The sequence below is a fragment of the Empidonax traillii genome, unplaced genomic scaffold (assembly GCF_003031625.1).
Source record: "Empidonax traillii isolate 1590-97213 ecotype Southwest subspecies unplaced genomic scaffold, ASM303162v1 scaffold710:size329689, whole genome shotgun sequence".
In the NCBI taxonomy this organism is placed as follows: Eukaryota; Metazoa; Chordata; class Aves; order Passeriformes; family Tyrannidae; genus Empidonax; species Empidonax traillii.
Window position 1 is genome coordinate 20,933 of NW_020955903.1, and position 10,466 is coordinate 31,398.

Consider the following 10,466-nt stretch of genomic DNA (forward strand, 5'->3'; position numbering starts at 1 on the left):
AAGCAGCCTCAGGTGTAGGCAAAAGGAATTGCAATTAAACTGCAGTGAGATGTGGTGGTGCATCGTGTCCCTCCCACCCACCTCCAAGTTGCACTGTGATCTAATGCTCGTACACATGTAAATGCCATTTTGAAGCATTTGACTCCCTTCAGTGAGAATACTTCAATACCTTGTCCAAGGCAAATAGAATAACCCACTCAAATGAAAGAGTTCCTTTGCCAATTTGAAAGGTGTTTTAATTATAAATGAAAACTGCAGGATTGACTAAGAAGAAAATTGAAAAAGGACATGTCCATAATTCTGTTAAATCCATTTTTTCACCTGATCTTTACTCTGGCATATTCTGCCCAGAGACAAGCGTGTCCACAGCAAGGGCCTAATCTGGCCACCTACGAGTGCTTTTATCCCAGTGTATCACCATGGACTCCAATCCTTTTCTTTACACACATGAAAAGCAGACTTTTACATAAAGTAACTAACACACATCCCCTTTCCCAAATACAGAGTCATAAGGCAGATGGATGGGCATATGTACAACTGCCACTAACTGCTAATGTAGCCATTTGCACTCAACAACATGACACTGGTTTGGGACATTTTCTGGAATAATTTATTTTTATAAATAAAACCTTGGCATCCTAAGACTGATATACTCCTGCTTTCATGCAACCTTTATGAGACATTTAAAGGGACACTGACCTCATTCTCCTTTCATTTCTCTCTGCTGAAGTTTCAATCATAATCTTTTCCTCTCATCACAAAAGGCACTATACTGACATGGAAATTTGCTATATGACTCTGAACTTCAACACTCACTTTCCTTTATGTTCCATCTTTTTAACACAGGGGAACAGATTCCTGCTGGAGGCATTTAGGTTTTACTCAAGAAAATTCTTACACTGGCCAAAATCAAATTGAGATGAAAAAGGAGCAAATGAGAAAATACAGTCTACAAGATTAGAAACCTTCTTCCAAAATACATGTCTCCATATCAGGAATGGACATGAGTACATACCCATTCGTGTATTTTTTCAAGGTCCATCATTACAGACATCAAAGTTTTCCATCTGTGAAAGGATTATAAATTCAGAGCTTCAGTAACAGCAACTGAGTCTCCATTACTGAATGAAAGACAGTTTCATGCCAGAGTCCTTCCACAACTAAACTAAGCAGGTGGTGAAGTAATGCTGCAAAAAACCAAACAGGGTCCTCTCCTATTTGGAGCATTCAATTGGCAGACAGTTTCTGATTTTAGATGATGTTGATGAGGTCTTTCCCAAGGGGTTACCTGTGAAAAAGAAGCTAGGCTAAGGCTGTCAATGCGTTAACAATCTTCACAGGAATTGTCTTTGTATTTTGCAAAGTTTTCCCTTTAAGGGTATTGTTATATCCTTGCATGCTGTTCACATATTAATTCAAAAGCACTAAGAGCTCTTTTACAAGCTTCCATGTAAACACATATCACCAGACTGTTCTTGAAGAAAGAACAAAGGAGTTTATTTTTAGAAGTCACTCTTTCATACAGTTTTTTCAAAATTTACCTAGCACTATTAATAAATAAGTAAAATGACCTTCCCCACCAAAAATGAGTTAATTTACAAAATTTACAGTAGAGCTTTAACTTATTTTTTCCGTCCTTGGCTTTTTTAACAGATTGTTTACTTCTCCCAGGTGAAGCCATTATACAGCTATGGGGGGGGAAAATGTGCATAAGGAAAAGACTCTTTCAGTCATTAGGTCTTTTTCATTGGCAACTCTCCCTGTGTTTTCATCTCTGAGTTTTCTAAGGTAATGGAAAATCTCAAACCATGTGCTGAAGTAATAATTTCACGATAAAACTAATCTTTCCAATAAACAGCTCTCTGAAACACTCTACTTTTCATTTTCAAAGAGCCAGAAGGATTATGGTAGTGATTTGGATATCTATTTTTTTAAAATTGCCCTCCAAGTCTTCCTTACTCTAATATAATGCACAGAGTCCTTAGCAAATAGGAATTGCACCCAGAATGGGAGAAAAAAACCCACAGCAGAAACAGATGTAACCTTAGAAATCACTGATGTAAGTAGTTTCATTTCTTGCACTAAAAACCATTTTAAAACTAATCTACTGCATGTTCCTTCCTTTCAGAAAATGTAAATTGATCTTTCAGTTTGAATACCTGTCAAAGTACCACCACTATAACGTTGATAAGTAATAATGTTGATAACGTCAGCTGATAATGTCTGATATACTGCAAAATTACGTGTAGCTCCACAAGAACTGCTGGACCAGATTACCCCAAACCAGGGTAGGGGATGTTCAGTCTTAGAGACTTTAGCAACAGCATGAGTGAGAAATGTCTTTCTCCACCAGCACCTTCCAAAGTAGTATGAAAACACATCACAAATAAAGACAAATAAATCAGGTTATGATAGTTCCCAACATGATGTTGGCTCGTTAGCCTTCCACACTGCCACCATGCCCCTTCCGTACAATACTTCATGTAAAATGTCTGTTCTATGTTGTGGATTATGCCAGTTTCAATAAAATGCTCACTATGAAAAAAAAATAAAGGCTTTTGAGAAGGCACAGAAATGTTGGCTGCCTGCCCTTTTTGCTTGTTTCTAAACTTAGGGTTTAGCACTCAACCTACACTATAATTTTGTACATTTACTGTAAGTTTCTGGAGGATGTAGCTTCCTAAATAGAAAGATTCTTCTTCAAAAAAATACTGAACAAAGGCAAAATTTTCTTGGATTGCATCAGAGCTGGGAATTTGCTCTGTGAGTAGCGCTTTTCCCCCAACTTGAATTTTTGACATAATATGTCTTGAATAACCCTGGGATGTGTGCTCCTTCCAGGAATACTGGGAAAAGACAACATCTCCAAGGTGAGAGGCAGCTCATTTAATAAGTCTACAGATCTCTCCTGACAAGTTAAGAGTGCCTACAGCTCTACTGAAACTTTTAGGCCATCACAGTAAGGTGAGAAAAGTCCCTAAAAGACTTTTTTCGGATTTGATACCTTATTTCTAGTTTGCCTTCTATTGAGGAGCCACCTCTTTCTCTCACAAGTGCATAAAATTTTCACAAGCACTAGCTATCTCTGAGAAAGTACTTTTAGCCTATTAGCTGTCTCTAAACACTTAATCTCAATTATTTGTTATTTGAGTGCAACTGGTCTGCTTAATTACTTGCTGCTGTCTTTTTGTGACCTCAACAGATGGCTGAGCATATCTAAATCAAGACTATAACCAAGCTGAAAAATAACAAAACCTTTCTTCTTTTTTAGCCAAAGAAAGACTGATGACACACTTAAAATCACCACTATTTAAATACTGGTGAGCAGTGAGTAGGTTACACACTGACAGGGCAGAGATTTGCACGTGCTCATCCTGTTCATGAAAGCAGCTGCTCTGCATGCAAATCCTTTCTATTTAGCCAAGTTTTTTCTGATTTCCCAAAAGCAGCTGTTGAATCCCAAAAAGAAAAAGATGCCCAGCAGGAAGAAAGGGGTGCTGGCCACGGGTAGCATTTCTCAGAGGGAACTAAGCAAGTATACAAAGCAACAGGTGGATTTTTTTTTAGTTTTTTCTTTTTTTTTTTCTATCATCCTTTTTGAGGATGATAGAAGCAACAAAAGACCAGGTCATTGCCTTGATAATTAAGCTTTCAACCCTAACAAAAGATCCTCACAGGTTGTTTTTGGCCTGAGGAGGTGCTGCAGCTCTGGCCATAGCTCAGGCATGACCAGCTCCTCAGGCACAGCCTTGTGCTACCACACAGACACTCTTCAGTGCAGCAGAGCTGTTTGAAAGGGACAACATTACTCATTTCTCACAAAAAAAATCCCCAATTTTTCCATCTCTTTCTATGAAATTTTTCTTGAGTGGTATTTAGGTGTCTGAAAGTTGCTTGAAAGCCAAATCCCTTCTGCTAACATGAAAGAATAGGAGAGAGCTTCATAAGAGGTGCCTTTTTGCTTTCCTAGAGATCACAAAAACCTCCTAAGAAGTATGCAGTTTTGCTCAGACTAAAAAAAATCCACCCTACAGGACAAGCAAACATGCAAATTTTTGTTCTGGCTTTTAAAAAGAAACAAACAAAAATAGAAAACTGTCCAAACGCAAAATTAAAAAAACCAGCATCATAAATGCCAGTGCTTTTGCAGTGAAAAACTCCCTTGTGGACAGGGTACCACTGCCGTGCAAAGCAGTTTTGAAAACTAAACTTCTGGCTTTCAATTGAGTGACATCCTGTCTCAAGTCAGTGACGAATTTGACGTTCAGCCAGACAGTTATTTCATGAGGGTTGTGTTCAGCTGATGGAACTGTCCTCCCTCTGTTCGTGTGACTCTGCTCTGGCTCCCAGTCCTCATGTACTCACTCATGCAAGGAATGCAAAGTGGATGTCACTTGCTGCCATACCGGTAGCTTTGTTCAGCTACACCAAGCCAGACACACTCTGTTTAATGGTATGCAGCAACTTTTTGTTATTTAGCACAAAATTTGAGCTGGTTTTCTTTAGACCCTCTCAGGTGCCTACTGCTTTTTCCAAATGCAGACCCAACTCCTTTAGGGAACCCCCTTCCTTCTCCCCCAGCCCTTTCTCAATCACACTGAAACTAACATTGTCTCTAAGCTTCTCTCTGCTTTCAAACACAGTTTCACACTTTCTGTCTCAATTCTGTTACATGCTTGTCAATCCCATTTGCTCCTCAGCGTGGATAAGACCAGACTGGCTCTGCTTAGAAACAACAGGCTTTTCTGGGAGTTATGCTATTTCCTGAATGTTGTTCGGATTTCCTGCAGAATGAATTGACTGCAGAAGGCACACAGCTATTTTTAAATCTGCTTTTTTCTCCCCACTTCTTATCTGTCCCAGATTAAAACTCAAAGGGATTTAGAATAGGTGCTCCCAACTCATCATCACAGTCCCTCATACATTAATACCTAGGGTCATCTCTATCAGGAGCTTGAAATGTTCCATGTTACATAGTACAAGTTTAACTTCAATCTCTCAAAAACTTCTCCACCTGAATTTCTAAATATATTAACTCTTGTTTCTCCTTGTAAATCTAATATTTTTTAGATGCAGAGCCTGAATCATCCCACTGGGAACAGAGCTCTCAAAGTTTTCTGAAAGAAATGAGGTCCTTTGAGATTGGGATTTATCAAGCAGATCATTAGCAAAGGAGTCTGTAAGGTATTTGGTTCCTCCTGCCTCACAGGATCGTGGGTATAACACAGAACTGGATGACGTGGTTAGTATCCGTCTTAGTGAAGAAAATGTGTCACTTCTTCAGTACCTTAACGGGCTCCAAGTCATAGCTAGAGATAAATCTCTGAATAACCCCAAAGTCCAGAAAAATACCCTCAACATGAAATTTACACCAGGTGTGTGCAAGACAGTATGTGTGTGCAAGCATGTGTGCATGTACAGTACGCATGAGGGTGGCTGTGTATGACATGACTGTGCGTGATTGTGCACAGGAGTGTGTGCAGGAGTAGAAGTGCAGTCCAGTGAGTGAATGTAGCTGTTTTTGGCCAAGCAAGATATACTGAAGGGGATGAAGAAGTGGAAGGAAACTTCTGTGCAGTGAGCAGAAAAACAGAAACTGATTTCTCCATATCTTTCCTATGTGTAAGCACTCAAGATGGGTGCCAGCATTCGCCTGGGCTAAAGTGCTTGTTCTGTGGGATGCTGGAGAGCTAGAGGGCTTTGATAACCAAGCAGAAGTGCTAATGTACTTACCCAGGAGAAAGGTATGTTAAAGTTTAAGCCTTTTTTACCTTGCTGGAGGTAACATGCAGGAGTTGGCATGACTTACAAATCACTAGTTACCCAACAGCTCTTTATTATCATTAGTAAAGAAAGAGTGAACAGGTGAGCCCCATAGGGAGCAATAGAAAAGCTATCACTGGGATTTCTTGCTTGTACTTGTAGGAAAGATGAGAAAGGAGATCATGGTGAATGAAACACCACAGCTTAGTACACAAAATTAGATGCCACACAGACTAACTCACTCCATGATAGGTCTAAAGCCTCAGGGATGCGTCTTGAGCAGCAAGAAGCCTCCTGACTGCATGAGGCCAAGGTAGAGGGAGGCATGAAAAGGTTGGTACCTAGCCTAGCTGAAGGGCAAGACTAAGCTGGGACAGAGCACAGACTCTGTGGGATCAGCTACCAAGGAAAATGCAGTGCTTGAAGTTTTTTATCCAGAGAGTTTACTCTGCCCGCTCTTGATTCTCAGTCGTGGTTAGCAGCTAAATGAGCCCAGACTCACTCACTGTACTCAGGACAGACCAAGGCAGCTCTAGCGGAGAAGGAGGCCCTGCCTTGGCTGCACGAGAGAGGAAGAATCTCATGGAAATAGAACACTTGGCTTTTCCCAAGTTAAAATGTGGCCAAGATTGATACCGCAAGAGTTTATCCTAGCAATATGATGTCAAAAATTTAGTTTTACACAACTGAAACTGTTTGGGTCAAACAGGGAAGGGAGTTATAGCCAAAAAAAACAGTATGGAGAGGAGAGGGAAGGTATTAATTCCAAAACCAAAATACCATCTTTCCCCTTTTTTTAGATACAGGCATTCAACTTCTTGTTTTGGAGGAAAATTTCTTTTTGAAAATTGAAATAATTAAAAAGCAAAAGCATTAAAAATTAGAACAAATGAAATATTTAGGTCAATATAATTTTTTCTTTTTTTCTTTTTTTTCTTTTTTTTAATTTCCTTCTCTCCATTCTCCTAAGAGAACTAAACAAATTGTCTGGAACAATTCTGTTGACTGCTGAACCAAAAATCCATTTTCCCAACAGCTCTTCCCTGGCTCACAATCCATTACCACTTGCCAAGGCCAGGTATTACAAGGGCTAACAACACCTGGCTAGAGTTTAGTTAGAGGGACGAGAGTGAGGGTATTAGGCAATGGTACCTCTTATTTGTCTTTTACAGTAAGCATTGTTAACTGGAGTCTGGCAATACAAACAGCTCTTAAACCAAGGGTTTCTCCAATTTCTCTGCTAATAATACTTTTTATACTGCCATCCAGCATAAATTACGAAAGTCAGGTCTCTCCCCAGAATGTGGATTTTTTTGATTCCACATTGATCATTTTCAGGGAGAATTCCTGAGAAAGGGAGAAATGCCCTGAAATACCTCAAGGATACATCCTTTGGGGAATATCTGGATGATGCCCCATACTTTAGAGATTATCAATATTCTACCCAAGCATGAAAGAAGAGTTCTTTGCTAGATTTCCTGGTTGCTGCAAATTACTCACCTGCTTTATTACCGAGTACGGTGTGTTCAGGCACTGCAGGACCTCTTGGGAATGGCTTCAAGCTCAGTGTCTGGACAGTACTTGGCACAGGGTGAAAAAGGCCCTCTGGCTCTACCTCACATTTATGTCACTGAAGCATAAGTACCTTTCTAGCAGTTTAGTGCCTGGACATTACTGACTGCCTATCTTAAAACTCCAGGATGCTGGATATTTAGCTAGAAATTGTGGTCATGCTGTCCACCCAGCACATGAACTCTTGTTTTCCCAGCTTTGGCTGACTTTCCTATGGGACCTGGGGCAAATTACATGATCTCTCCTTAGTTTAGCTTCCTACATGTAAAACAGAGATAACTTTTATTACTGTCTTTTCATTAGTAGTTTCTTGTTGGCAAGGGCTATCCCTACACCATGTCTTTATGCTTTTCATTATGTAGAACAGAGTCATAAAAATGAACACCTGGGTCCAAACAGAAGACAAAAGCAACACACTACACAAGGAACAACTGAATGTAAATAGAGATTAAGTACTATTGATGTAAGGAGGCATGGTGGTACGGGAGCTACAGGGTACACCGCTAAAATTGAGTTTCTTTTATTTTCTCCTCCATTCCCAAACAGAGTTTAATTCTTCTCTAACACATTTATGCAAGACTTTTTTTAGAAGGTGCATTTCTGCTGAATGCTGTGTCACACACATCAGTCTTTCTTCAAGGTCAGGATTTTGTTTGATGTATTTGTCTTGAGCAAACAAAGGTAAATGGGAAAGAAAAAACTGCACTAAAAAAGAGTACAAAGGTAAACGTTAAAAAGAAAACATGTACTAAACTAGAAACTGCTGAGTCTTCTCTATAAATGTTTCCATTTCCTCCCCAAGTTGGCTATGTATTTCCTCTATTTAATCTTTTATAACTATATAAACACCCCAATGAATCCAACTGCCTCTCACATTCCTAAATGAGAAAAAGAAAGCCAAAATGTGGTAGACACCATAATGTTCAGGTGGTATCAGTTTTGGGAGACTAAACCATACGTGGAGCTTGTAAATTATGAAATGAGTAAATTAAATGAAAATACAGAGCATTTTTTTCCTGGTGAGAACCACAGTTTAACATCCTTGGCTCCTTTCTACAAAATGTTCCATCATTGCAATGTGGTAAACAATTGGTCCCATCAGACTATTTATATAGACTAGAAAGAACTGATAAAATGGTGATGTGAATGAAAATTTAGTGGTTTGCACAATGGGAACTGAGGTTATGAGACTATCTAATCTACCCAAGCCTAAAACAGTAATTTAAGACAGAGCTAGGGCTTGAACTCAGCCCTTCAATATCTTCATGCAGGTATTTGGACCCTCCTCCTGAAATTCATGGTGTATTTTGTAACACTGAACTTCATGACCATTGGAAAATAGGATGAATTGAAATCCAACAAATGCCAACCTGAAAAGCATGGTGAATTCGAGTGAATTACTGAACACAGGCTACTCTTTCTGATACTAGAAGTAAAAAAAGAATCTAATTAACATAGGAAAAGATAAAGAGATTCTGAGTAAGGTGTAATTACAGCACCTTGTGTAAAAATCAAGGAGAAAAGGCACAGCTGGAAGAGAAAAGGCGATGTGCTCCTACTTTTAGAGACCAGAAGTTGGTAGTGGGTTAGTCCTTTTCCTGTATGACGTTCCTCACTAAGAGGACTCTGCAGTCACCCTGCAATCAGTGACTACTGCCCTGTGAAGGTAACAGTCTCCTCTAGACCCTTTCCAGCTGCCCAGCAGTGGCCAGCAGGTCTACAGCAGTGCCCTGGTGTTACCTGTTCTCCCTGGGGAATAAGAGCTTACTTGATAGCATCTCATAAGGCAGCAAATTAAAAGTGGCCTGAACGATGGCCTATAACAGCAGGGAAATGACATTTGCGGACTTTTTTTCCTGCATATATAAAGAATATATTCATAAGAACAGGGCTGGGGCTGAGGTAATGCAGCTCAGCTCCACTAAAATCAATGAAATGAAGCCAAATTGGATGGGATGAGGATCTGGCCCTTTGCCAGTGACTTTTCTTTTTGTTCATTGGCTTGTAAAACAACTGCAACAAAAGCAGAATACAACCTGAATACAGGTCAGCTGCTAAAGTAATACAGACTTCTCATAAATGACTGGAAGGATTTACAGGCATAATCCATGTACAGCAGAACTCAGCATTGCCATGGAAACAATTACATTCAAGGAACAAAATGCAATTGATACTATCCATTCGGAAGGCATTTAAAACTTGTTATGCACTTAAAGTACAAGGAAATTAGTTTGCTAATTAACACACTGTTCCCAGCCATTGTGATTTCTTTCTTTAATGGTGAGAGTGGTATTTGCTGCTTTGCTTTCCCTCCTAATGCTCCCTCCAACAAACACTTAGCTTAAATACAATATTTCAACATTTGTTTCAAGTCACGTAATAAAAGCACAAACTGCAACTAGTCTTTATCCTTTCTTTTTCAGCCAATGCCTCCAATAGATCCTTTTTAATCTCCCCTAATGTCTCTAATGTAATGAATCCCATATATAATGACATTATAATGGTTAGAAAGTGCTTAGGCAAGCCTTCCCAAAAGAAATAGACTTCAGACTCTTTAAACAAAAAGCTAAAACAATAACAAACCCCCCTCCAACAAAAACACCTTTTAATTGCCTACATTTCTCAAGGCACTGCTTAATTGCGAATTATGATTTCTTATGTCCCAGCTCTGGTTTTGCATGAGGTCAGTCACTAATTTCCCCAAGTTTGCTGAAGAAGAGCAGTTAATGACCCCAAATGACACCTGGCACTTAGAAATGTAATGCTGGTTGCATGTTAAGAGAAAAAAATTCTCTTCTTTATGACAATTTTATCATAAGCCTCCAGGAGCTACAGGATCCTAGGAGAGATTAACGATTTGGATGGTACTCCTTAGTGCCTCCAAGAAAAGAGTCTTTTGTGTATTACACTTGCAAAATTCCTGCATAGCTGGTGAAAATACTTCAGGTCATGTAAATTCAGTAACATCTGTAGTTCTCTGGATCTTGTTTCATTCCACTGTCTAAAAGGGTCACGCAGTTGCTTAACTGTCTCCTTTAGCCACTGGACAGAGATGGAACTCCAGAGAGAAATTCAGATCTCAGCTGGGCTCATTTGCTTTCTGGAGGTTCTTCTGTCTCTGTCACCTACAG